This window comes from Oryctolagus cuniculus, chromosome 16 (genome assembly GCF_051225735.1).
Source record: "Oryctolagus cuniculus isolate XC-2025 breed Fujian yellow rabbit chromosome 16, ASM5122573v1, whole genome shotgun sequence".
Lineage (NCBI taxonomy): Eukaryota > Metazoa > Chordata > Mammalia > Lagomorpha > Leporidae > Oryctolagus > Oryctolagus cuniculus.
The window spans coordinates 53057182-53079630 of NC_142882.1; the positions used below are offsets into that span (position 1 = coordinate 53057182).

At 50.5% G+C, this 22449-nt stretch overlaps 1 protein-coding gene across 6 annotated transcripts in view; it reads right to left on the bottom strand.

Annotated features, from left to right (window-relative positions):
- Positions 1-22449, bottom strand: part of GSDME (gasdermin E) — a 376936-nt gene that overhangs the window by 58146 nt on the left and 296341 nt on the right. For 3 of the 6 annotated variants that reach the window (XM_002713826.6, XM_089315420.1, XM_089315419.1), the window contains exon 1: positions 3396-3575. The exons of 1 other annotated variant lie outside the window; for it this stretch is intronic. The gene's annotated coding sequence lies outside the window, so the exon portion shown is untranslated. Of the gene's footprint in view, positions 1-3395; positions 3576-4080; positions 4202-4261; positions 4362-22449 lie in introns of those variants that run through there. 2 more of the 6 variants (XM_089315422.1, XM_089315421.1) reach the window with 2 other exon arrangements.

Here is a 22449-nt window from a genome sequence, read left to right on the forward strand (position 1 = left end):
TGCATTCTGGCGGTACAAGAGAAAAGCCACAGCAGGCTCTGCCTCGGTTTGCCACTGGTCCCAAGATCTCTGCGTTCACGGTTTTTGTATTCTCTTCCGGAACAAGCTGAAAGAGAGCTCACTAACTCACCTGCAGATAAGATCGTCAGATTTTTGTAGGAAACAAGTGAAGTTTGCCCTTGAAAACCCAACCAAAGCAAAATAAACCCCAGATGCTCTGGGCAGCAGTGCCTTGGTCGTGACACTTGTCCCCCCCAGAGGGATGGGAGGCTGAAGAAAAGGAGCCCCTAAATTAATTTTTAATGGATTTTTTTTCATCTAACATCAAACACAGCCAGTCTGCCTTCTTCATAGGGTAGACTGCTTTGGGGAAAGTCACCGGAGGTGGCTGCTGCTTTGTAGGTTTATACTGAAATCAGCTAATTCAGTCGTGGGACTCTGGGAGTATTTTTCTTATAGAGTTAGAGGTTTCTTTTTTATTATTATGTTTGAATACATAATACATTGACACGGCTCCAAAATCTGAAGTGTTGGGGCAGACATGGTGGTACAGCGGGTTAAGCTGCTGCTTAGGATGCCTGCATCCCATGTAACAGTGCCTGGTTTGAGTCAACCTCCACTTTGGATCCAGCTCCCTGCCAACGTGCACCTGGGAGGCAGCAGATGATGACTTGAGTACTTGGGTCCCCGCCACTCACACTGGAGACCTGGAGGGAGTTCCAGCCTCCTGGTTTGGGCCTGGCCCATTCCTGGCTGCTGCAGGCATTGGGAGAGTGAATTGGCTCCGGGCTTCAACCCGGCCCAGCCCTAGTTGCTGAGGGCATTTGGAGAGTGAACCAACAGAGAGAAATAAAATAAAATAAAATAAACTTAAGCAATAGCCACTAGGGTAACTACTGCAGGAGGTGATACTATAATCTCTACTACCTGACAAGGCTGAGTCACGGCCAAGGAATCATGTAGACTTTGAACCAGAAGAGACCTAGTCATCATCTTCTGTTTCTTCAAAGTTTTACTTGAAAGGTAGAGTGAGAGAGAGAGAGAAAGCCATCTGCCTTCTGCTGGTTCACTCCTGAGATGTCCACAATGGCTGGGGCTGGGGCAGGCCAAAGTGAAGAGCCCAGAACTCAACCTGGCTCTCCTCTGTGGGTGGCGATAACCCAAGTACTTGGTTCACCATCTGCTGCCTGCCAGGCATAACAGGAGGAAGCTGGACCAGAAGCAGAGTAACCAGGACATGCACGAGGTGCTCCAAAATGGGGTGAGGGTGCCCCAAGGGGCAACAACCCACTGTGCCATGGACCCGCCCCTGGACCTGACTCTCCTACTCCATTCAGGATTCTCCGGTTTGACCACCGGGTCTGTGCCTGAACAGTTCTGGGGAGGAAACCTCAACATCAAAATGCAGTGGAGAAAGAGAGGGGCAGTGTTTCAGCACCTGCTGTGTGCCAGGCGCAAGGCTTAACGCCGTATACACATTTCTTCATTCAACCTGCACAGCCATCTTGAGAACAGGCCTCGACCACGTTCTACAGGCGTGGAAACGGAAGTTCCAAGATACTAAGGAGAAGGGAGCAGCCCTGGTACCCAGGAGGCCGCTCGGTACTGCCAGCCTGGCCCTGGTGCTGCCAAATGCGGACAACGTCACAGAACATCAACCCCAGGCAAAGCTGCTCTGGGACCGCGAGGAATCAGGACAAACAGAAGACCATGCCAGAGCACCTGGCTCCTGGCTTTGGATTGGCGCAGCGCCAGCCGTAGTGGCCATTTGGGGAGTGAACCAACGGAAGGAAGACCTTTCTTTCTGTCTCTCTCACTGTCTATAACTCTACTTGTCAAATAAATAAAAAATTAAAATTAAAAAAAAAAGAGGTTCAAGTTGTTACGGTAGACACAGAAGTCATTGCCAGGGACCGTCTGTTGTGTCCTTGCTACCTGGGGAAATGAGACGTGGCTAAACTTTCCTGCTGGCCTCCTGTGAACAACTTCAGCACCTTTCCAATTTTCAGTTTTCCAAACAAAGTGAAACCCAGTCTGTTAAGTTAAAAGACGTGTCTTCGTTCCTACCTTCTGGCACTCAAAGACCAATACCTGAGCCCATTTTTAGTGAGAAGACAAATTACAAAGATACTCCATAATTTCTTTCTAAAATAAAAATTTGAAGGGGCCCCGCACTGTGGCGCATTAGGCTAAGCCTCTGCCTGTGGCACAGGAATCCCATATGGGCACCGGTTCGAGTCCCGGCTGCTCCTCTTCCAGCTCTCTCCTATGGCCTTGGAAAGCAGTAGAAGATGACCCAAGTGCTTGGGCCCCTGCACGCGCCTGGGAGACCCAGAGGAAGCTGCTGGCTCCTGGTTTTGGATCAGCCTAGCTCCAGCCATTGTGGCCATTTGGGGAGTGAACCAGAGGATGGAAGATCGATCTCTCTCTCTCTCTCTCAGTCTCTCCCTCTCTGTAATTCTACCTCTCAAATAAATAAATCTTTAAAAAAATTAATATGTGAAAATAAACATAAATGCAAGTTTGGAATGGGCTCGGATGAGGCCTGCGGCAGAGGCTCTGGGAAGCTGGGTGGGCACTGGAAGATGGAGCCCCACTGGGAATGCAGAACCCACGGTGTGCAGCTCGGGTTCAAAGCGAACAAAAAGCACAGAAAACCTATGAGGCCTCCCGCAGCAGGCGAGCGGAGGGGCAGGGCCGGCTCTCTCCATCACTCCCCACCATCCTCCCTCATAGGAGCCCGGAGGCGGAACTGGATTCCCCAGGGGATCGCCTCCACTCTCCCTGATTCCAGCCCCACGGCACTCCCCCCTCACCCCGACTCGGCGACCCCATCCCTAGCACGGGGGACTCTCGGTGGGGAATCCGCCAGCTCTGCCAGTTGTTTCTGGCCGCACCCAGTCCCTCGGGAGCAGGTGCGGAGCTGCTACCCAAAGGCACGGGGGTCCTCACGTCGCGGCTAAAGGAAGCTTAAGGGACAGCCGAGGAAGTCACCCAGCCCGGCCCGAAACGCAGAGGAGCGCCTCGCCCCTTCCCAAGCTGGGGGCACCCCAGAGTCCCGGCCCCGGCGTCGCAGAAAGGTGGACCCCACGTGGGCTCGCGCCCAGACCTTCCCACGCACACGTCCCCAACCCCGAGGGGAGACACCGGAAGACAAACGGTGGCCAAGGGAGCCAGGGTGGCGAAGGGATGGGGACTAGAAGGTGCCAGGCGCGCAGAGACGTGCTAGGAAGGAGGTGGCACAGGTGTGGGCCGAGGACCGCGGACACAGACTGACGGGATGGGCCGGGGCCGGGCCGGGCCGCAGGGAGCCGCTGTTCCGGCCGCCGGGCAGCCAATCGAGCCGCCTCCCTTCGAGGGAGGGGTGACCCGACAAGAGCGCGCCGCGCACTTACCCGCGCGCCCGCCGCTCCGTGCCGGGCAGCCACGCGCTCCGAGGCCCCGCGCCTGGCGCCCAGCGCTGGCCAAGTCGCACGAGCAGCGAGCCGAGGGCTGGGCCCGCACCGGGGGCTCCGGGAGGGCGGAGACAGCACCCGCCCGGACTTGGGTCCGTCCCCGCCCCCCGGAAGCCGCGGGCCGGGCGCGCCTGGTGGAGGCGGGGCTGCCCTCGAGTGACTCCCGGGCCCGCGCTGCCGTCGGTATCCAAGTGCTGGGGCGCACGGGGACAAAAGTGAGCTCGGCCCGCAGAGACCTCACCTCGCCGCGCTCCGTCTGGGCGGCAGGCGCCAGTAACAGTGGGGTGTAGTCTGGCGCTGTGGCCTCGTGGCCCAGCTGGGAGAGCCCCAGGGGACCCCCCCCTCCACCATGCTTAGGCCTGGGAGGATCCGGATTACTGATGCAACTACCGCCTGAAGCCTACCCCTGCCCCTCCTGTTTGAGATGCAGACTTTAAAGCCCCAGGAAAACCAAGACCCTGAATCACAAAGACTGAGTGAGGGCCCGCAGGTGACTACCTCAATGCCAGTCTCTGCCTAGCGCTTCCAGGAGCTCACAGGCCCTCCTCATACGGAAGAACGCGCAGCCCCCCACCCCACCCCCGGAGCCCCTGAGCAGAGCGGAGCCCAACACGAGGGCGCCTACCGCTGACCACTCCATGGAAGACCTTGGGCACCGTGGACCACCCAGAAGCCCCCACATGAGCTGATCACGCGCTGATCAGCCCCCGCTTTATAAGATTCACCGCCTTTGATCCCTGGGACATCCTGAAACTGAGTCAGAGCCCCCTGACTCCTTACTTTGCCAATCACAAATCAGCTCCTACCTTCTTCCACCTCCCCACCCTCAGCGATTGGCTGGCCGCGCCCTGGGCCCCTGGACCCAGCTTGGGGTTCTATGGCGATTCCTCCCACCAGTTTTGGGAATGTTCTATAACATGCCCACACTCAGGCCCCGTGTTAATTGGTAATTCCTGGAACCTGGACTTGACCAAGCTGCTCTCACACAGCAGGTGTCAGGCCATACTGAAGGAGGGTGTGAGAGAACAGGTGCTCAGAGGTGGCTTGAGGTTGACTTGAGTAGCAGGCTGCTCCACTTCCAATCCAGCTCCCTGTTAATGGTCTGGGAAAAGCATCAGAAGTTGGCCCAAGTGTTTGGGCTCCTGCCACCAACGTGGGAGACCTGGATGGAGCTCCTGGCTCCTGGCTTCTGCCTGACCCAGCCCTGGCTGTTGCAGCCATCTGGCGAGTGAACTAGCAGATGGAAGCTCTCTCTCCCACCCCTGTTAACTATGCTTAGCAAATAAATAATTAAATCTTTAAATTATTCACTGGCTTTAATCCTGTGGGGTTGTTTGGGAATTTGAGCGATAGCTGCCTGGATCTTCTGCAAGGAAGATCTTCGTGCAAGGAAGGAGGTGGCACAAGCGTGGGCCAAGGACCGCGGACACCCACAGACCGGGGCCGGGCCGCAGGGAGCCGCTGTTCCGGCCGCCGGGCAGCCAATCGGGCCGCCTCCCTTCGAGGGAGGGGTGACCCGACAAGAGCGCGCCGCGCACTTACCTGCGCGCCCGCCACTCCGTGCCGGTGTAATTACACCCAGGTGTAATTGGGTTGCTGTGCCTCGGGTGACCAGACTCAGTTTTGGGGGTTCCACTGCAAATCCTCCAACTAGTTTGGGCCTCCTGATCCGCCAATGTGATAAGGCGCGGAAAGAAACAAAGAGAAGCTGGTGCTGTGGCTTGGAAGGTTAAGCCTCTGTCTGCGGTGGCCGCAGGCATCCCGAATGGGCGCCAGTCCAAGTTCCAGCTGCTCCACTTCTACACTTGATCTTAGCCAAAAGGCTGAGAAGTGATTGATTGCTGCACTTCTGATCCAACTCTCTTCTAATGTGCCCACAAAAAAGCACTGGAAGATGGCACAAATACTTGGGCCCCTGCACCCACATGGGAAACCCAGAAGAAGCTACCGGCTCCTGTTTTGGATTGGTCCATTGGAGAATGAACCAGCAGATGGATGATCTCTCTCTCTCTCTCTCTCTCTTCCTCTTTTCCATTTATCTCTGCCTTTCAAATAAATAAATAAATCATTTTTTTTAAAGTAATGGAAAGAAAGAATCACTATCCTAGCACTGTCACCTGTGTTACTGGTTTCCTGTCATCATAAAATCATATTATGATGCAGTGGTGGGAATATCCCCCCCCCCCCGCCAAGTTCTAGTGCTGGAAATTTAATCCCCAGTGCGACAGAGCCCGCCCCACATGTGGATCGATGCCACCGATGCTACCAGCACTGTTGGGGAGGGAGTCATCACTAGAATCAGGTCTGGCCAAAAGGTGAGTGCAGCCCCTCTCCTCCTCCTCCCACACCGCAGCCCTTTCTCCTCTGTCTTGGAATGACACAGCAAGGCCCTCACTGGTGCAGCCCCTTGACTTTGGCCTTCCTGGTGTCTAGAACTGTAAGAAATAGAATCTTGTGGGGCCGGCGCTGTGGCGCAGTGGGTTAACCCTGGCCTGAAGTGCCGGCATCCCATGTGGGCACCAGTTCTAGTACTGGCTGCTCCTCTTCCAATCCAGCTCTCTATTATGGCTTGAGAAGGCAGTAGAGGATGGCCCAAGTCCTTGGGCCCCTGCACCCGCGTGGCAGACCTGGGGGAAGCTCCTGGTTCCTGACTTCGGATTGGCGCAGCTCCGGCCATTGTGGCCATCTGGGGGAGTGAACCAGCAGATGGAAGACCTCTCTGTCTGCCTCTCCTCTCTCTGTGGTAACTCTGACTTTCAAATAAATAAATAAATAAATCAGAAAGAGAGAAAGAAAGAAAGAAAGAAAGAAAGAAAGAAAGAAAGAAAGAAAGAAAGAAAGAAAGAAAGAAAGAGAAAGAAAGAAAGAAAGAAAGAAAGAGAAAGAAAGAAAGAAAGAAAGAAAGAAAGAAAGAAAGAAAGAAAGAAAGAAAGAAAGAGATAGAAAGAAAGAAAGAGAATCTCACCTCCACACAAATGACCAGTGTCAGGCATTCTATTACAGAAGCACTCAGTGGGCTGGGACAAGCAAGGACTGTGGCTCGTTACAGAAACTGTGGGCTCCTGCCAGAACGGTGGCCTTGAGAACACCCTCAGCTACAGCCGGTCATTGCGTCCCCATCCCAGATCCTGTCCCCTGCCTGGATGCGTTTCCCCTTGAAACCGAGGCAGTGCGAGTTTTTGGTGCAACAGTTCCTCAGGTTCTTTCCGTCCTTTTGTCCTGTTCAATGCCTTTTCTTCAATGCCTGAGGAAATTCGTCTAAGTATCAGTAGTTAACACTTTGTAGGACTTTCTGTCCGTTGTCACCAAGCGTGGTTCTGAGTCCATCACACACAGTGACTGACTCGCTTAACCCCACAAGCAAGCGGGAGTTCCAGAAAAGGAAGGAGTTGAGGCAAAGACTGGGAAGCCCACTCAATTGGAAAGAGGCAGCCAAGACTCTAACCGGGGCTCGTGGACACCATCTGAGTTTGTAACCCACCTTGGGTACAGACTTTCCAGAACACACAGCAGGAGGACACCAGGGCTCATGCCACCCAGCAGCAGCATTTGAACCCACCCTGTGTGCTGGGAGGGCTAGAGGCAGGATTGTGTTTAAGAAGAGCACGGCCACTCCACCCAGCTACTATCCCTGTCCTGGGAGGCAGATAAGGAGGATTCTGGTACGGCCATAAACTGTTTTTGCAGTTGTGTTTATTTTTCTGTATTTTTAAAAGATTTTTTATTTGTTTGAAAAGTGGAGTTACAGAGAGACAGAGGCAGAGAGACAGAGAAAGATCTTCCATCCAGTGGTTCACTCCCTAGATGGCCGCAACGGCCGGAGCTGTGCCCATCCGAAGCCAGGAGCTTCTTCCATGTCTCCCTCGTGGGTGCAGGGGCCCAAGGACTTGGGCCGCCTTCTACTGCTTTCCCAGGGCATAGCATGTTGTGTTCCGGATCGCCCAGATAGAAAGAACCAGCAAGACTCACCAAAATGGAAAGCACAAAGGGACATGCTGGGGCCTGGCCTCCTGTGCAACACAGTGCTAGGAGACCAGGACCCCCTTCTCCTTGTTCCCGGAGGTTTTTATAGTCCCAGGGCAAACAAGCATTATGTCCGCATTCCTTCTTTCCCCTGGCCCTGCTGGACCAAGGACGGCCCACCTTATTGGTAGTCCCCACCTGGCCCTGCCCGACCAAGGACTGTCTGGTGTCAAGTTTCACAGCTGAAGCGTCCTAGGCCTAGCCAGTTCCTTTGTCTCGTGAGAAGCCTTTCATGGTGTGGCTCTGGCCTCTCACAAGCAGAGAGCTGGATAGGAAGTGGAGCAGCCGGGACTCGAACCAGCACCCATATGGGATGCTGGCATTGCAGGCAGTGGCTTTGTCCTCTACACAACAGCGGCAGCCTCTGCAGTTGTGTTTATTATTAAATCAAGTATTTAAAGATTTTAGGTAGACCATATGAGAAGGGGACCTTCAGCCCAGTTAGAAAGAAAGTGGCGAGAAACAAAACCTCAACCTCCAATCTTCTCATTCCATGGCAGGTGTATTCCTTGTAAGAAAATGAAGCAAGGGGCAGGGATTTGACCCGGCTGTTGAGACCCCACCAGTGATGCCTGCATTCCATATCAGAGTGCCTGGGTTGAGTCCTGGCCCTGCTCCCAATTCCAGCTGCCTGCTAATGCCCACCTGGGAGGCAGCAGGTGATGGCTCAAGTGCTTGGGTCCCTGGCACACACGTGAGAGACCTGGATGGATTCCCTTGCTCCTGGCTGCAGCCCAGCCCAGCCTTGGCTTTTGCAGGCACTGGAGGAATGAGCCAGTAGGTGGAAGATCTCTGTCTCTGCTTTTCAAAGAAAATAAAAACAAAAAATAAAAAATTTTTAAAGATGAAGATGGAGTTCTGAGGAAATAGAATTTTTTTTTATTTTTTTGTAGCAAAGATTTTATTTGTTTATTTGAGAGGCAGAGTCAAAGACAGAGACAGGGAGAGACAGAGAGAAAGGTCCTCCATCCACTGGCTCACTCCCCAAATGGCCACAGCAGCTAGATCTGAGCCAATCCGAAGGCAGGAGACTGGAAACTCCTTGGGGTCTCCCACATGGGTGCAGGGGCCCAAGCACTCGGGCCATCCTCCACTGCTTTCCCAGGCCACAGCAGAGAGCTGGATCGGAAGAGGAGCAACCAGGACAGGATGCTGGTGCTGCAGGCAGAGGCCTAGCTCACTATACCATAACAACAGCTCCCAGAAATAGAATTTTGCAGGAATTAAATTGGGGTAGTCATAATGAAGGCAAGAAGCATTGCTTTTTTCCACACCTCCCATTCACTGGGTGGGTCACTCTCCAAATGTCTAGGAGCTAGGAACTCAGTGGAAGTCTCCCAGGTGAGCCGCCACCTGCTGCCTCCCAGGGTGCACATTAGCAGGAAGCTGGAACTGGGAGGGGCCAGGGCACTCTGGTACAGATGCGAGCATCTGATGTGACAGTTTAGCTGCTGCAACCATCTTACACCCTTAATATTTTCTTTATAAAAGAGTCGTTATGGGGGCCAGCACTGTGGCCTAGCTGGTAAAGCCACCGCCTGCAGTGCTGGCATCCCATAGGGGCGCTGGTTTGAGTCCTGGCTGCTCCACTTCCAATCTAGCTCTCTGCTATGGCCTGGGAAAGCAGTATAAGATGGCCCAGGTCCTTGGGCCCCTGCACCCACGTGGGAGACCCAGAAGAAGCTCCTGGCTCTTGGCTCCTGGCTTCAGATTGGCGCAGCTCCAGCCATTGCAGCTATCTGGGGGAGTGAACCAGTGGATGGAAGACCTCTCTCTCTCTCTGTCTCTGTCTCTGTCTCTACCTCTCTCTATAACTCTTTCAAATAAATAGATTAATCTTTTAAAAAAAATAAACAAAGATTCATTATGTAAACTATGCTTAAGTCACAGAACTTCTGGAACACGTCCACATGCGTTTGTGTATCCCCCCACTCTCTCCCAGGCTGTGACTGAGGAAGTGTGCAGGGCAGCACTCAGGGAAACTCATTAGTGGGGTGTATTTCAGAAATCAACCTGCTACTAAGTCAGCTCCATGCGGCTGCCATCGCTGCTTCCCAGTCCCTTGGGGACCGTGTTTGGAGACCTGGCCCCTTCTTGCTGAGCAGCCTCTACAGAAGAGAAAAACCTGCTGGTGCCCCACAGTTGAGCCAGCACCCTATATCAGAGCACCACCAGTTCAAGTCCCGGCTGCTCTGCTTCCCATCCAGCTCCCTGCTAATGCACCTGGGAAGGCAGCAGAAGATGGCCCAAGAACGCAGCCTCCTGCTACCCATGTGGGACACCTAGATCGAGTTCCTGGCTTAGACCTGGCCCAGGGCTAGCTCTTAGGGGTATTTGGGGAGTAGAAGATCTCTCTGTCTCTCCCTCTCTCTCTGTTGCTCTACCTTTCAAATAACTAAATATATAATTTGGAAAAAAAAAAAAAAAAAACAGAAGAGAAAAAACACAGGCTCTGCATCAGTTGGATTTGGGTTGAATCCAGGCCACTGCTTAACAGCTGAGTGACCTCATTAGGCAAACGGAGTACCTTCCTGTCTAAAAATTGCTAACTGCATTGACATGAGATTATGTAAAGTACTAAGCACAGAGTAGGACTCAAAAAGTTTCCTAATTTTATTTATTGCTTTAAAGATGCCTTTAAATAAGCCTAAACTATTTCACCTGTGCATAATTTTCTTTTACCATATTGACTGCTTCCCAGAAGAACACAGCTACTAACATAAATTAAAATAAAATTTGGCATGCATTGATATATATTTTCAACTGATTTAATTTACCTCTTTGAATCCCAGAAGTGCTCTTTAAATCAGAAGCTATACTGCCAATGCATATTATCAATTACAGATTTAAAAAATAAAAAGCTTTATGGATAATTAATACGATCCAGACTTCAGTGTTTCCTTCAGTGTGCCAACCATCTTCATCTCCTATTCAGTTACAAGGCACAGGGAGGAGACAGGAGAACTGAAATTTACTGGGGGTAGCCAACAAATGGTCAATATTATTGCAGAAATAAAGGAATATGAGGTACTTAGCTGTCCCAATGACCAACTGTTGCATAACCAAGTACCCTAAAACTTCCTGTCTCAAAACAACAACCATTTTATTCTATCTCGTGGTACTGCAGGTTAGGACTGGACGTAGCATGGCTCTCCAGCTCCACGTGGCATTGACCCAGATAGCTGCTGAAGGTGACTGGCCTGGTCTGCAGGGCCTGGGATGGCTCTTCCAATGTCCGGGCCTGGTCAGGCTGCTCTGAGAAACACAGGCTGGGAGGTTCACAGCACTGGAGGCCGATGGGTGAGGCCTTCTCAATGCGTCCTCACAAGGTGGGAGGAAGGCAGAGACGGGTGCTCTCAGGTCTCTGGCATAGGACACAAGTCCCACTGACGAGGACTCCAGCCCTGTGATGGCATCACCTCCCCATCCCATCACGTTGGTGATGGAGTGTCAGCATCCAATTCTGGGGGCTCACAGGTATTCAGACTTCAGGGTGGGGCTCCAGCAGAGCTATCGCCCACAGCCCTGCCATGTGGCCTCTCCTTCGTGGTGGATTTGGGGAAGTCAGGATCTTATCAGGAGGCTCAGTGTCCCACAATAATCCTGGCTAAAGCCACAGAGTCCTAGGACAGCCTCTAAAGACCCAGGATGTACCGTCCACAGCATTTGATCCGATTCCAAGACAGAGAAAGAATCCTCTCCTTCTCAGTGGCAGAAACATCAAAGAATTCCCAGACCTCTTCCAGCCGCCAAATCTTCTGCACAAGAATGGCATTCCATCACGTTAGTAAAATCTCCCACATTTTGAATCCATTGTTCATGTCCAAACGTATCATTGTCAGCATTAAAGAAGCTCGGAGTGAAGACTGGTATTCACCCATAGCTGTCAGATTTACAGAGATATCCAGATCAATACAATTAAGAACCACACGAGCTTTTCTCTCCCTGTTGTCACTATGCCTACATATTGTCTGGCATCAATGTTGCTCTATCCAGGGAGGACAGAGCGACATCAGTGTCATGCATCCAGCACTCTGCTAATTCAGCAACTGTTTATCAAGGGGCTGGCCACAGGCTGCAGGGAAGCTAAAGACCACCTCTTCCCATCTTGGTTCTTACTTAGGACCCAATAAAAAAAGGCGGACTAACTAGAGAAAAACAAACAAGTAGGTTAGCATGTGCAGTGCACATCACACGGGAGAAACCACACTGAAAAGTAACTCAAAAAACAGAGGCTTAGGGGTTGGCATTGTGCTACAACCTGTTTATCCATTGCTTAGAACTCTTTAAAAAAATATTTGTTTGCTTATTTGGAAGGCAGAGTGACAGAGAGAGAGGGAGGGAGGGTGGGGGAGGGAGAGAAAGAGAAAGAGAAAGAGAGAGGTTTTTGATTTTCCATATCAGAGTGCCTAGGATCAAGCCCCACCTTTGATTCCAATCTGGCTTCCTGTTAATATGTGTCCTGGAGGGCAGCAGATAATGGCTCAAGTACTGGGCCCCTGCCACCCACATGGGAGATCTAAATGGAGCTCCTGGCTCCTGGTTTTGGCCTGGCTCAGCCATGGCTGTTGCAGGCATTTGGGGAGTGAACCTGCAGATAGAAGATTCTCTTCTTCAAATAAATAAATTAACTTTAAAGAAAGCAGTGACTTACAACTCTGGCTCATAGATTGTCTTCAACAAAGAACGGTATATTTGTAGAGAAATGGCCAGAGGACAGCAGTTCAGGATCCCATGGGTGGAACACAGTGGGAAGGTCCATGTATGGAGACATGAATGGAGAAAGATGGGTTTGCAGTTCTCTGGTGCCCAGGAGAGACTGAGGAGAGCCCAGAACTGTCTCAGCAAACGCTGATTTGTACCCCGTTTTCAGGCATACAAGAGGGAGGTCAGGGGCAGCTTTTCCTTTGTTTGCTGCTTCTAATTGTCTTAGCTCAAAAATAATGGGGCTGGCGCTGTGGTGTAGTGGGAAAGCTGCCATCTGACGTGCCAGCATCCCATATGGGTGCTGGTTTGAGTCCTAGCTTCTCCACTTCCTAACCAACTCTCTGCTATGGCCTGGGAAAGCAGTGGAGGATGGCCCAAGTCCTTGGGCCTCTGCACCTGCATGGGAGACCTGGAAGAAGCTCCTGGCTCCTGGTTTTGGACTGGCTCAGTTCTAGCCATTGCTGCCAACTGGGGAGTGAACCAGTGGATGAGGATTCCTCTCCCTCTCTCTCTCTCTCTCTCTCTCTCTCTCTCTCTGCCTCTCCTTCTTTCTGTGTAACTCTTTCAAATAAATAAATAAATAAATCTTCAAAAAAATAATTATGCCCCAGTGGTTGCTTACATCCCTTGTCTCTAGTGTTGAGGAGCGGTGTTTTTTTCTTCTTACTCTTTGTTGCAGTCTTTACTTAGTGTAGGGCTAATCTTACGAGTATAAAGTGAACTAAAAGTAGATCTCTGTAAAAATTAAGCAAGGGAATAAGAGAGGAAGGAGGAGGAAGTGTGGGCAGGAGGGAGGGTGGAAAGTGTCACTATGTTCCTAAATCTGTATCTATAAAATACATGAAATCTGTGTACCTTTAAAAAATTAAAAAATAATTTTAAAAACCAACTATGCCCAAGAGGCATATCTGAGGGTGACACACCACTTTTCCTCAGTGCCAAGCACTATATTGGGTAGTGACGCTCTAAAGGCCATGTGGGCCTGGCTCTCCGTGCCCCTGGGACTACAGCCTTCCCCAGGGAAGGCAGACAGATAAGCAGGGAGGACAAAGGGCACGGAGGGTGTGAGCAGGTGTCAGGGACGAGCTGGCTCAAGGAAAGAACAGGAGTTCAGGTAAGGCAAGTGCTAAAACAAAGACAAGGACTCGCAGACAAGAGCAGCCCAGCCGTTACTCATAAGGAATCTGCGGTAGTTCCAGGTTGGGGTGGGCAGGCCTGGAGGAGGGGGTGGTCTCTGCTCCTTTAGGAACCAGGCTGGTGCAGTCTCTGCCATTCCATCGGCAGGCTGCCAACCTCCCCCTGGGCATGGATGTCCCCGGTAGGCAGTAGGTTCAGAGAAGAACCCAGAGACTCCCTCATGGGAAGTGTTCAGAGGGCCAGCGCTTGGTGTAGGGTGCATCCTTTGGCCAGAAGTCAATCCTATGGTCCAGCTGCAAAGGAGGCTGGGAAATGTAGTGTTTGTGCCTCCAAAAGGAGGGTTTGCTTCTTTTTGCGCTGAGCCAAACAGCAGCCTCATCTACAGAATACTTGTAGAGAACAAAAGGTAGGGCCGGCGCTGTGGCGCAGCGGGTTGCATCTCATATGGGCGCAGGTTCAAGTCCTGGCTGCTCCTCTTCCAATCCAGCTTTCTGCTATGGCCTGGGAAAGCAGTAGAAGATGGCCCAAGTCCTTGGGCTCCTGCACCACATGGAAGACCCTGAAGAAGCTCCTGGCTTTGGATCAGTGCAGCTCCAGCCTCCAGCCATTGTAGCCATCTGGGGAGTGAACTAGCAGATGGATAGACCTCTCTCTGTAACTCTTTCAAATAAAGTTAAATAAATCTTTTAAAAAAAGAGAACAAAAGGTGCTGATCAAGCACAGAGCTTTTGTAAAGAATCCCACAAGGGCGACCCACACTGCTGGACTGACGCAGCTTAAATAATATATTTTTGGGTCAAATAACACATTCTGCCGGCTGGTTTAAAGGATATCCAAGAATGGGGGGGGGGCAAGATGGAGTGGGTGAGGGTGGTGTTTTCATCTGTAGCAATTGATTACTGATAAAACTTCTTAGCCCAGTGACCACTGGAGGGGGAGAGTGGGCATTGTATCCACATCTGTTGTTTGGTAAGGTCCTTAAAAAGGCTAATTGCAATGGAAAAAGCAATTTGGCAAGGAAAAGTCATCCTGGCATCTGACTCTATTCTGATTGCTTTTTTAGCACCAGTGCAATAAATCTGTTAGTAGATGGGACAGAAGACAGTTCTGGAAGCAGAGTCGCTGTCAACCTGGACAGCCAGTCCAGCTGGACATCTGTTTCAGTCCTAGTTTGATACCATGGTTTGATTTTGTTTCAAAATGTTGGTAGAGGTGAATTTTATTTTTTCTCTCAAAGTCTACTTTGAAATCTTCCAGCTTTTGTCACTCTCCCCAGCGATCTGTCCCTGTCATCTCTGTCATCTCACTGTGAGGCCCAATCTCCCCTGGGAGGCCAGACAGCCAACAGGAAGTAGGCACACAGGGACTTCGAAATTCAGGTAGACGCACTTTCCGCAGGTTCGTTTGCTAACTTCCTCACGCCACAAATAACGAAAACATCACCACCACCCAAAGCTGAGCAAACCGAGCGTCACTGGGGGCAGCTGCTTCGTGATCCTGGCCTGGGTACAGGTGCGAGTCCCGCGTGCACCTCCCACTGCTGTTGCTCCTCCTCCTCTGAGCCTGGTGCCTCTTCTGTGGAGAGGAGAAGACAGCTGCTGACTCAGGGGGCCGCTGTGGCTTGCTGTCAGGCACCCGGTACATACTTGAAAAATGGCAGCTAGGATTATTAGCTTCTGAGTCCCTGGGATTCCATTCTATCCTATTCACATCACTGGGTGCCTACTGTGTACCTGAACAAAGCCAGATTACTGCCCTTAAGATGCTTAGCAGGGTGGGCATCTGTCACAGTGGTTAAGCTGCTGCCTGGGACACCCAGTGCCTGTGTTCAAGTCCTGGCTCCATTCTCCTTTCCAGCTTCCTGCTGCAGTGCAGGAAGGAACAATGATGGCCCAAGTACTTGGGTCCCTGCCACCCGTGTGGGAGACCTGAGTTGAGTTCCAGGCTCCTGGCCTAGCCCAAGTTGTTGCGGGCATTTGGGGAGGGGGTTTCTCTCTCTCTCTCCCCCCACTTCTCTCTCCTTCTGCCTCTCTCTTACCTTTCTAATAAATAAATCTTAGAATAACTAGAAGTGTGGCCTGCTGAAAAGGCTCAGAAAGAACCCAGCAGTTCTGCCTGGGGAGGGGAATTCGTAGGGAAATGTGTCCTGTGAAGACCAGCCTTTGACCAGAACCTTGCAGAGAAAGTTCCAGATACGCCGAGCAAGCACACTTGCAAGCCGTCTGCATTCCAGTTCTCATCTCCCCTTTCTCACCAAAAAGCATTGCGCTCTCAAGGGTAAGGCCAACACCAGGAATGGCCAGCCTTTACATTCCTGAACAGGAAATAGACTCAAGATGCAGCCAGGCCCTTGGGAGTCACCGGCACACTTTCCAGGTCAGGGCTTGCTCGGGAAGGGGGAGAACGCGTGGAAGGGTTATCAAAAGGAAGCTAACAAAAACTGTTTCCCGACATCAGTACTTCTGGTTTCAATGGCACCAGATGAGGGGTCTGTAACAGATGCATTGGGAAGCTTTCGTTGTGTTCAGCAGGCTCCTTCATGTTCTTGGCTCTTTGCACAACTCCATGAAACATTCTTATCCATATTCTATAAGAGGAAAAAACCAAATCCTAAAGAGGCAACCTACAGATCTGTCACAATGGATCCAGGGGTTAAACTCTGGTCTGAGTGGGCACCCTTAATTTTTTTAAAAGACTTATTTATTTATTTGAAAGGCAGAGTTACAGAGAGGGGGAGGCAGAGGCAGAGAGAGAGAGAGAGAGTGCGTGCTTCCATCTGCTGATTCACTCCCCAAACAGCCGCAATGGCCACCTTCGCAATGGCCGAAGCCTAGAGCCAGGAGCTTCTTCTGGGTCTCCCACGTGGGTGCAGGGGCCATTTTCCACTGCTTTCCCAGGTGCATGAGCAGGAAGCTGGATTGAAAGTAGAGCAGTTAGGACTCGAACCTGCGCCATATGGGATGCCAGCATCACAGGAAGCAGCTTTACCTACTACACCAGCCACAGCACCAGCCCCTATACCCTTGCTTTTTGACTACTGCCTAACAGGTGAATTTTGGAATAAAGTCAGACATTTAAATATAAGTCTGAAAGTCCAACTTTTTGCCTTCAGTTAATTTATTAATATTAATATTCTGCTTAAAACAGGCTTTTTTTTTTTCTAATTTTAAATGTTTTCTGTTGGGGGCCGGCATTGTGGCACAGCAAATTAAGCTACTGCCTTGATGCCAGAATCCCAAATGAGCACCAGTTTGCATCCTGGCTATTCCACTTCTGACCCAGCTCCCTGCTAATGCACCTGGGAAAGCAGCTGAGGATAGCCCGAGGGCTTGGGCCGCTGCACCCACCGGGGAGACCTGGATGCAGTTCCAGGCTTCTGGCTTTTAGCTTCAGTCTGGCCCAGCCCCAGCCATTGCAGCCACCTGTGGAGTGAAGCAGTGGATAGAAGATTCTCCCTCTCCCTCCTTCTCCCCTCCCCCTCCCTTCTCCCTCTCTGCCTTTCAAGTAAGTAAATAAAAATCTTTAAAAGAAAATAAATAAAAACTATTTGGAACAGTAGCTCCTAAATTAACCACTGAAACCCAGTCCAGTGATTTCTGATACCCTTATATTAAAAACCATCATTTTTCCACAAATGTAGGAAGAATTCAGTAGCCTTGCTTTGGCTGGATTTTCAAGGTTTTATCATTGTTGGGCTATGAAACCTGGGCTAAGATTAAATTTTAAGTCTTCTATTATTAAAAATACTTGCAGGGGCCGGCACTGTGGCACAGTGGGTTAATGCCCTAGCCTGAAGTGCCGGTATCCCATATAGGCACTTGTTTGAGACCCGGCTGCTCCACTTCCTATCCAGCTCTCTGCTGTGGCCTGGGAAAGCAGTAGAAGATGGCCCAAGTCCTTGGGCCCCTGCACCCACATGGGAGACCCGGAAGAAGATCCTGGCTCCTGGCTTTGGATCAGCGCAGCTCTGGCGGTTGCAGACAACTGGGGAGTGAACCATCGGATAGAAGACCTCTCTCTCTCTCTCTCTCTCTCTCTCTCTCTGCCTCTCCTCTCTCTGTGTAACTCTGACTTGCAAATAAATAAATAAATCTTAAAAAAAAATACCTGCAAGAACATAATGCACCTTCTTAGATCCCAACTTGGAGTCCAATTTCCTCATTTATGTCTTGTCTAATTCTGCAGTATCAGGGAGTCCAGACAAAATGCTTTTGGTGGCTCTCGGGCATGTTTTTACAATGCTCTATTAAGTGCCATCTGCTTTCTCTCTATTAATGTTTCATTAAGGACCATCTGGTTGTTGCTACAGATCCTATAGACTCTTCAATGAGTCAGTCCCCACCCATCAATAAATCATCAAGTTTCAGCGTTAGCAAAAGGAGTTACACTGAGTTGTGGAAAAGCTGAACACCAGAGTACCCATGTCCCAAGGCTGCCCCCAGCTGGTCTCATGGCTGGCACAGTCCCTCTACTTCTCTGGTCATGCCCCCACCCTCCATGTGTAGATTGAACCCAGTCCCTGAAACTGCTTCCAGCTTTGAAACTCAGAAAGGCAGACGCAGGGCTGCAGAGCAAGGCCCCAGGAGCTCAGGGGACAGCATTCTCCGTGGGAGGGTTGGGAAGCACCTGCTAGGCTCTGTCTGGGACCCAGCAGACAAAGAACTGGATGGAGAGGGAGAGGGAATGGCACAGGGGACCAGGCTGTGGAAGGTGACCCCAGCGTGTTTAATGGAGTCCCTAAATGAAAGGAGGCGCAGGCTCCCCAGCTCCGCCCAGAGATGCAAATCACCTGAGAAAACCTGGTGGCATATAGGAAGCCCACCCTGAGAAAACACTGCTGTTACAAGCATGATTCTTGATTATAATCCACATTGTGCCAGACAGTCTCTGCCCACTGCTCCCCTGCAAGCATGTGGCAACGTCACCCTAACTAGGAGGGCACTGCTGCTACAAGTGTCCTCCTCAGATACCACTCCTGCTACAACACTAGTCAGTTCCCTATGGCCCTCTTTGCCCATTGTGTGTTCAATACTCCATCTCTGCTCATTATCGGCTCTGGTGAGTTATCTTACCATCTATGGTGACTACCCTCAACTTGTTGCTTCCTGAGAGAGCATTGTGTGAGTTGGAGAGAGACTTAGAGGAAGCTGAAACACACAGGGCAGGGCTTATGCATTAGTGAGCTTTTCCTTGTAACAGAAATACCTGAGACAACTCACTTTACACAGAGGGAAGATACACAGTCACCCTCTTAGTGACGTTAACTTAGGACTTTGGGGCTTAGACTGCTGCATGAGTTTGGGGGTCAAATATTGAAACCTGAGCAGCTTGGCTCGACAAGGAGGGAGTATCACTCACCTCTTTTCCCTATACCACGTCCCCTCTTCTTGCTCTTGGCTCTCTGCAGTCCTTGGGAACTAGCCAGATGGATCAGTCTGCTCGCTGTTAAACCATGTCCTTACAGCAGTCTCCCAGGTGGAGCAGACCCAGGTAATGAGTCGGCCTCAACACTGAGGACCCCTGGCCCTGAGGGGTGAGGATTGGCTGTCGGTGTGTGACTAAGGGTATCCTCTGTAGGCCACGATATGAAAAAATTGGGAGCACTCTGGTCCACCAAATTAAATTGTGTATAAAGTGGCTCTCAAACATAAACAGCACTTAGATTAACTTGTGTTGGACTAAATTATGTTAGTTAAATGAATGAATGACAATAGAGAACATACACTGAACGTATTCATGGAGCCCCTGGTATGTGCCATGCTCTGTCCTAGGCACCGGGGATGAACTGTGAACAGCAGGCAAAAACAGACTCAAACTACTGCTCTCACAGTGCTCATATCCCAACAGGTGCAGTGACGGCAAGCAGCACAAAGCAAACATGCTCTGGTTTCTGGAATGGCCTGTAAGCCAGGCGTCATGCCGTCCTAACGGTGAGCAAACACGAAACTCAGTGACTTCCTACATGGGCTAGATGTGGGAACTGGAGTCCCCAGCTTGCTAAATGCCAGTTTCTCTTCTGTACTCTGGCTTGCTTGCTTTCCAGCTGTAACGCCATGACAGGCCTCAACCTGGACAGGGAAGGAGGCAGGCCGGGTCCTTGAGAACAAAGAGAGTAAGTTCTCCTGGAATTTATGACCTTCTGCTCCCCACCAGGAATTTATGACCCAATGCTTCCCGCCAGTTCCTCCCCATGTCATCTCCTTTGTGTGGCGTTCCCACCACATAGCATATAACCTTTACTTTTAAATGAACCGATAAACATGCTAGATCCTAATACCTTGCCATATAGAGAATAAGAAGGTAACCTATGTATGAGATGACATGCATCCTTGTTAATGTAAGGCTATAAAAATCTCTTATATAAACGAGGGGGCTTCTTGCCTGTGCACTGCTAAAGGGCTGTGTGTGGGTAGGAGGTCCTAGCCAGCTGGTAATAAATAAACCTCTGCTTTTGCATCTGAGACTGTGCCTTGTGCATTGATTGGGAAATTCCGACACAACATAGAGAGACAGGGTCCCGGGGCAAGCCCCGTCCTAGAAGGACAGACAGACAGAGAATCACAACTTACAGCATAGACATTCCCAGGAGCCAGTGTAGGGCAGGAAAAGTTGAACCACCTCGGGAGAATTGCTGCAGGTTCCAAGGGGACAAATCTTGCACACTTCTGAGAATTTCACTTCCAAGAGCTCTAACCAGGTTCTCAGAGTAAACATCAGAGCAAAGCCCCTCATATGTCCAGCAGAAATACCCCAGAGCATCCAGTGCCTCTCAAGTAGCCCTGTCTTCAAAAGAGACTGTTTTACCAAAACCTAAACTTTCGGGTCTTCTCAGAGCCTTAACAACTCCAGCCCCCTCTGGCCATTCAGAGCCTGGCTTGCAGAAGCACTATGGAGTAGGAGCACAGAACACGGCCTCTTCCCCCACCCCCACAAGGACATCACTCGCTGCTCACCACTTTCTTTTCCCAAGTACATCACGTCCAACTTTTAGCCAAAAATTACAAGGCATACAAAAAGGCAAAATCACAGTTTGAAAAGACAGAGCAAGCGTTAGAAGCAGGCACTCAAATGTCAGGGGTGCTGGAATGATCCAACTGGGGATTTAAAAGGACTATGATTAATATTCTATAAGTTCTCATGAAAAGTAGACAACATGCAAGAACCGATGGGTAATTGGACAATAATGATAAATACTTGGTCTCTGACCCTGGTTCCCAGCACAGGACTCTTAAAACACTTGGGAATCCTGAGTGATAGGATTGTTTTTGGTATGCTAATGAGTTGTCTCTTGGAGGGGTGGGTCTTTGATAACTTCAGGAGGGGGACTGTCGCCAGAAAGATTGTGATTAGAGGGTGGGAACTTTCAGGACAACCCCCAGACACAACAGAGAGAGCAGGGGCTGGAGACAGGTCAGTCACCAATGGCCAATGACGTAATCCATCACACATACACAATGGAACACCCACAAAAACTCTTAAACAGCGAGGTGCAAAGAGCTCTGGCAGGTGCTGGGGGAGCCTGGAGAGAGCATGGAAGCTCTGTGCCCCTCCTCTGTTCCTGGCCCCTTGCATCTCTGCTGTTTGGCTTTCCTGAGCTACACCCTTCATAATCAACTGGCAGTTATAAGTAAAGCACCTCCCCGAGTCCTATGTGAATCACTCTAGTGAATTGCTGAAGTTGAGGAGGGCATTGTGAGAACCCCCACGTGTCTAGCCAAGTCATACCTAAGCATGGGTTACCTGGGCGGCCAGATATCTGAAGTGGGAGCTGTCTTGTAGAGCTGAGTCCGTCACCTGTGGGGTCTGTGCTAACTCCAGGAGTTGGTATCCAGACTGAAAAGACTGAATACTTGGTGTCGAAATTGGTTGGCTTTTGAAAATACCCTCGAAAGAACCTGAGAGTAAAAAACACAGAGAGATGAGAATTCAAAGAAAATGCTAGAGATCAAAAACCCTGTAACAGAATGAAGAATGCCTTTGATGGGCTCATTAGTGGAATGGACACAGCCGAGTAAGGAAGAAATTCTCTGACCTCGAGGATATGTCAACACAAACTTCCAAAACCAAATGCAAGGAGAAAGGCTCAAGAAAAAAAAAAAATCAAGTATCCAAAAACTGTGAGACAACTAAAACAGGTGTAACATGCACACAATGAAAATACCAGAAGAAGAAGGAGAGAAAGTCAATTCTCCTAAATTAATGTCAGACACCAAATTACAGATCCACAGATCTCAGAGAACACCATGCAGGGCAAATGCCCAAAAAAACAAACAAACAAACAAACAAAAAACAAACAACACCCAGGCATATCATATGCAAATTTCAGGAAAAAATCTTGACAAAAAAGGATAATGTGTTGGATAATGGTAAGTGCTAGGGAGAGCAACGCGGGAAGAGCTAATGAGCTGTGTGGCTGGGGAGGAGAACTTTGATGGAGTGGCCAGGAAAATCTCCCTGGAAAATGGGACCCTGAATTCTCAGTGCACACATTAATGATGTCTTCATTGATTTGGAGTCTCTAATAGGTCCCTTGGGGCATCAGAGGGCATGTCACTGAGTGTGCATCCTGGTTCTGCACTCACTAGTATGTGACCTTAGGCAAGGGGGCCCCCGCTGCCTGTCCAGATTGTACCCCTACTCAGTATCTGCAGGTCACACAGGGCACCTCAGGCAGCTTAGCCAGTATGCAGTCTGTCGGAGTGGGGACACACAAGAAGGCTCCAGATGGATGTTGAGCCACTCCCGTGCCTGCCTGGCTGTATGTGCATTTTAAAGAAAGGAAAGACCAAGGAGAGGGGAGACAGGGAACTTCCAAGGAGCATCTCCAAGACTCAATCAACCCTCCTCCAGCTCTGAGAGAGCCTGAGAGCATCCTTGTCATGAAGATGTGAACCATCTTTGTCCTATTTGCAAGGGAGCTCTACTGAGAAATAGCTGGAACTGGCTGCCACTTCACTTGAGGCTGTCCCCTTGTCCTGAGTTCACACACTAGAGTCCCTTAGTTAGAGGGCTGTTGAGGCAGAACGAGCTGGGCACATGGGCTTGGGGTATCCCCCGCCCACGATGGTAATTCTCCATTGATAATTAGGGGCCGGCCGGCGCTGCAGCTCACTAGGCTAATCCTCCG